Source organism: Callorhinus ursinus, unplaced genomic scaffold, assembly GCF_003265705.2.
Source record: "Callorhinus ursinus isolate GAN/ISIS: 27379988/994484 unplaced genomic scaffold, GSC_fseal_2.0 scaffold3, whole genome shotgun sequence".
NCBI classification, from domain to species: domain Eukaryota; kingdom Metazoa; phylum Chordata; class Mammalia; order Carnivora; family Otariidae; genus Callorhinus; species Callorhinus ursinus.
Window position 1 is genome coordinate 56373244 of NW_027397065.1, and position 6009 is coordinate 56379252.

The 6009-nt window shown below is 37.3% G+C and overlaps 1 pseudogene; it reads right to left on the bottom strand.

Annotated features, from left to right (window-relative positions):
• Positions 1 to 316: 316 nt before the first annotated feature.
• Positions 317 to 1791, bottom strand: LOC112819753 (SWI/SNF-related matrix-associated actin-dependent regulator of chromatin subfamily E member 1 pseudogene; annotated as a pseudogene).
• Positions 1792 to 6009: the final 4218 nt, after the last annotated feature.

The window sequence follows — 6009 nt, forward strand, 5'->3', positions numbered from 1 at the left end:
CCTTAACACAACTCTTGGAATCCGACACTGATTAAAAATAAAAAAGGATATATGAACAAATACATACTCATACATGATTACATTTTCAAGAAACTACTCTTTGTGGAAATATACAGGAAAGGGGACTTTCGGGAAGCTGTTGTTGGGGACTGGGAAGTTTAAAGCTATGGCTTTGGTAAGCATCCCAGTGAGTTGTAGGAAGGCATTTGTAAGAGTAAATTGTGCAGCATCAAAGGATAACTCTCTAAAAGAGGTGGGCGTTTTCTCAATTAATTTAAATTCTGAGGCTTTCAGGAGTTGAGGGCTAGGAATAAGACCCAAAGAAAAGAACATCTTCACAAAGACTTAAGAAAGGGGACGGTGCCATTTGGCTTGTGATGCTAAATGGTCCAAAAGCCTTTGGTGGTGCGATATGGACAAGAAAGATATTAATACCCAAACCACATAACACCATTAAAACTCAAAAAACATTTTTTTTCATTTAAAAAAGTATTTAGAACACATAAAACAAGGCAACATTTATTCTTTCTTCTCGTCTTCCGGTGTGGGGTCTGTGGGCGGCTCCTCCACTGCGGCACTGTTGCTCTCGGAGCCGGTGTTACTGTCACTGGTCCCCTCCTCAGCCATACTGTCCACCCCCTCCTGCCCGCTCTCCTTGTCCTCAGGAGTAGACGTGCCTTCTTCACCATTCTGTTGGCTTTCCGTCACTTCTTCAAGGTGTGTCTCCTCTGTCTCCATCGGGATGCTCTCGTCGTCCTTCTCCTCGCTCTTACTAGCAGCTTGCTCTTCCTCAGGAATCAGGCTGCTCTGACTGCGTTCAGCTTGCTCTGCGGCTTCTTTCTCTCTTTCCTCCTGCCTTTTTCGAGCCTGTTCCTCTGCCTGTGCAATTTCAGCGGCAATTTTTTCCATATCCACTTCTACTTTCAAACCGCACAACCTTTTAAGTTCACTGTTAAATGAATCTGTGCTTTCCAGGAATTTCCTCTTCTTTTCCTGGTGTCGCTCCTCTATTTGAAGAAGTTCAGCTTCTAGTTTTCGCTGATGAACCATTAAGGACTGGACCTGTCGTTTGAGGACCTGCATTCTAGCTGTTGTGACAACTGAACGGATGTCTGGCACCACACTCTCACTAAGGATTTCACTGATGAGGCAGTGGTTTCTCTGGAAACGGGCAGTGGAAGCCATCATCATAATCATCTGGATCTTCAGCAGGCTGAATCCTCATGTACGGTTCTCCTTTCTCCATGTGAGACTGTCTCTGTCGACTTTCTTCCTCTAAAGCAGCTTCTGCACGACTTTTTGCATTTATGTAAGCAAGGTATGCGGGGGAATTATGATAGGCCTTCATAGATTCATTGTACTCTATCTTTTCTGCTTCGTATTCGTTTAAATATTCTTATTTTTCTTCATCAGTGAGATCTCGCCACATGCCACCAATAATCTTGCCAATCTCCCACAACTTTAGGTCAGGGTTGGAAGCTTTTACTTGGTCCCAGACCTTTCTGCTGTACCTCATGTAGGGCATCAGCGGCTTATCTGGTGGCTTTGGGGGTTTTGGAATCATAATACCAGAGGATGCCGTGACCCGGCTGTTGGTGCCCGGGTTCCCTCCCAGCCTGTAGTTGTTGTAGGCGAGATGACTGTATGGATTGTATCCCACAAACCCTGGTGTGCTGGGCATTTGTGTTGTAGGAGCTGGGGTGGAAGGTGGGGCATAAGATGGTCTTTTTGACATTTTGGAAGATTAAGTTCTCAGTTCCTTAAGAATGAATCTGAGACATCGCGGGCAGAAAAAGCACCCGCAGCTCCCGTGGTGTATACATCTTTTCAAATTAGTGTTTTCATTTTCTATGGGTGAAGATCCAGTAGTGGAATTACTGCCATATGATATTTCTATTTTTAGGTCACATTAATTTTCAAAAGCAAAGAAGCATAGAGTGGGAGTAGGGGAGATTTAATATGCATATTACATTCTGGTGATTTATTTTTTATAAAGGTAGAAGTCAACTTAGACTTGCTCTAAGTATTGATGATAATCCTTGGTAACATGAATTAGATATATTAAATTATCTATGCTTAGAGAAAGATTAAAATATATATACTAATATATTTTTACCAGTAGATAGATTTGGAAAAGATAGGTCTTTGAGTGGCCTTCTTTCCAACTTTCTATGTTTTCTAAATTGTTTATATTATACTATGTGGAAATAAGCACTTTACAGTAATAAAGAAATGGTAAATTAAGACTCGTTCTTTCATTCAAAATATGTTATTGAAATTTTATTTTAAAACTTGGTTCTAGACTTTGGGGATACAATGATAATAAGACACACCTGATCATGATCTTCATGGAACTAGTAAAGGATGCAAAATGGTATAGTACAAATAAGAAAAGAACCAAATCTAAACTCCATTGATGCAGGAAGTCTTCCAAGAATAAGTGCTACCTAAATTTAGATTTAAGGGAAGTTAACCAGGCAAAAGGAAGGAAGGAATACTCTAGGCATAAGAAAAAAAGTAAGGATGTGAGGGTGATCTGGCTGCGACATCTGTCACCCCATTGATCGCCAGGGTTGATTCGGCTGATCTGGCTGGCTAGGCGGGTGTCCCCTTCCTCCCTCACCGCTCCATGTGCATCCCTCCCAAAGCTGCGTGCTCGGTGGAAGAGAATAACCTTCCCCGATAGAGGAGAGGACCGTTCTTCGGTCAAGGGTATACGAGTAGCTGCGCTCCCCTGCTAGAACCTCCAAACAAGCTCTCAAGAAAAAAAGTAAGGCTAGGTCATATGAGCATTACAAATTTTGTTAAGAATTTGGCTATCATTTTGAAAGCAATTAATTGATTTAATTGTGTGTAAGGGTGGGGATGGTTAAGGCTCATGATCAGATTTGATTTTAGAAAGCTCACCCAGGTGCAAGAGTTGATTTTAACTCAGATGTGCATTAAAAGACTTGTGGAAGTTTCATAAGATACCGATGTTTGGAAGCCAGACCAGTTAAACTCTGGATATAACGTGTGTGTGTGTGTGTGTGTGTTCATGTGTGTGTGTGTAAATACACATATATGTAAAGATTCTTAGGTTATTCCAGTATGCAGCCAAGATGGAGAAAAACTTGATTTGAAACAGCCGAATACCTGAACCAGTTCACAAGCTCAAGAGATGCCATATTCAGTGGCAGCACATTGGTAGCTTGAAATTAGTCATGCTGTTTTATCACATGGAAATTGGCAGATACTACAGTTTGGGGCTTTTCTTTATGTCAATGAAGTGATTGTTAAACATTTACGGGATTAATAGGTGTAACATTTACTTTATTGCTATGGTTTAAAGCTAGAGAGATGAATGTTCTTTAACGTTGATTGAACTGGGTTATCAGAGGAAAAAAAATGGAAGGAAGAGGGCTAGAGAAAGAGAAGTGAGGATCCTAAAGACACAGAAAGTGGTAGGATTCAGAGCACAGGACAATGAGGGCCTTTTCTATGCCAACTGCAGAGAAGGAGAAAAGAAACCATGACAGCTGTTGAAAAATTATGAACGTTTTAGGAAAAGAAATGGACGAATCTGGCAGCTTCTCTTTATTTTGTGAAATAGAAGGCAAATTCTGTAAGAAGGATCTGAGAGGTTGTAGGTCAGAGTTATGAGGAGGTTTGAGAATTTTGAAATAGTTGCTGATGGTAACAGGAAAGAGACGTACTACTGCCAGGCGGCAAGGAAGACCTAGGGCAGGTGGCAGATGTTGCATTTTTATGGGTTCCAATCTTTCTGCTCATGTGATTTGCTGTAAAAATCAAGGATTATATTTCAACAACTTTCTTGTTGTTACTTTAAATATAGTTTTACATGATGTAAGATACCATTATAGTGGCACTTCTTTTTAAAACTTCCTTTTTGTTGGAATTTTAGATTGTTTCAGTGTAGGACTATTTTTAATAATGCTACTATGAATAACTTCAATAATAATTTCTTTAAAAATGTGTTCCTTTAGATCAGACCAAAGAATATGAATTCTTCACAGATATTAACATATTTTTTAAATATAGTCCTTGGTGATTATTTCTAACAAATATTTCTATGTCCTTTTACCAACATTAGAAAGTCTTATTTAAAAATAATAATTCAATATGTAAGTCATTCTTTATATGATTTCATTTATCTTTCTTTGACTACCATGGTGGTTGAATATTGTTCCCTAAATTCATTGGGCTACTGGAATAAATCTTCCTAAAATATTTTTCTTCCTTAGCTAGAAAATGAACTTAGCTCATATCCTTCTTTTCTTAGCAAAAATTCCTTCAGGATCTTTTTAGAAAAAATTCTAAATGTACCCATAAATGTAGATATTATGCAAAGCCCCATCTTTACTTGTAGACTCATCTCTATTTTTTATCTTAGGATATGAGTAAGACTCACTGCTTCAGTTACCACCTGCATAGTTGATGTATCACAATTCTATATAATGAGACTCACTTCTTACCTAAATTTTAAACTTACATTTTGATTCATGATGCCAGCCCCTCAGCTTGAATGCATTCTGGTGAGAGAAGAAAGCCATGTGGCATGTACAACAGACTCATCCTGGGGAGCAGGTAAGACTGAAAGTGGCACAAGACTTAAGGGAAAGAGACACGAGGTGGACATAACTAAGGGTCTGGAAAAGTATGAAAGCAGCATGAAGATGCTGTCAAATTTTGAAGGGCAATGCCATAAATGAAAGAAAAGGATGAAATAGATATTTGATTAATTTCGTTGTAGATTGTGAATAAATGTATTAACTAACATTAGCATAATTGTGTTTACAATTCTGTGATCTAATCTTATCTAACTTTTAAAATATAGTAATATATATTCTTTTCATCTGTGGATTGTTTTTTCCATTCTTCTGTTAATGAAAATTTTAGGGATTAAATAGAGTGGCTCTGATACTACATTTGTAGATTGTTTTATTGCTCTGAGATATAAAGCTGTTAGTTTTCTTTTCAGAAAGAATTTAAGGGGAATGATTGCAATATATCTGAGAATTAACAACAATTTTAAATAACTATCCTCTACTGCCTCGTTGCCTAGCTTAGACTTTATTCTTTTTTGTTCCACATTCATATCAACACATCACAGCTAGGATGAGTTGTAGCACCTTACTTTGTGATTTGAATCACGTTTACTCCTAAAACAGAAATGTTGCCCTGAGTGACATCAGCAATGCCTATAAAATATAACAAATAGAAAATAATTTGCAATTTGGGAAATTATATTGTGCCATGAGGAAGAAGATGCAAGCAAAGTAATAATTGCAAATTCCAAGGATAAGAAATCCAGAAATACAAGTGTTGGAGAGCACAGACAACTCATGTGAGAAGTGATCTCAGATCTTAGATGAGCATCATGAGACATTCAAATAAAAAAATTCCCACAGTAAAGAAGGACAACAGATCACTATGGCTTTATAAAAACAAACATTGGAATGACCCAAATTTCTTTGCCCTAATTCCAAATTCACAAGCATAACTGGAAGTTATCATGTGGATTGTGACATGCATTCCAACAAATGGAAGGATGCTGATTTTCTGCAGATAGGATAACTTTGACTCCACCTGTAAATTAAGAGGTTGGTATTTTGGTTTATTGGTTGACCTTATCTTAGCTAATGCATCTGCATACACATTTGGTAAAAGCTGGAGTTGGATAAAAAAGCAAATTCTTTTTTTCCTCTACACCACACTTCTTTTCTAGACATTTTTTTCTGGATGAAAAGAAAAATTTTGGTCATATAATTTACTCTAAAATCATATTTTTAAAAAATTTTGAGTCTATGAATTTGGCATATTAATTTATTAATCAACATACATACAAAGCATTAACAATAAGGTATTCTAAAAAATGCTCTTCCTTTGGGACAGCTAAAAATTATACCCTCAAAAACCATGGGGAAAATATTAATATCCATACTTATGAAAACTACACCTTGTAAAATAATATTGTACCTTGTAATTGAAGATACAATTTCAAATATA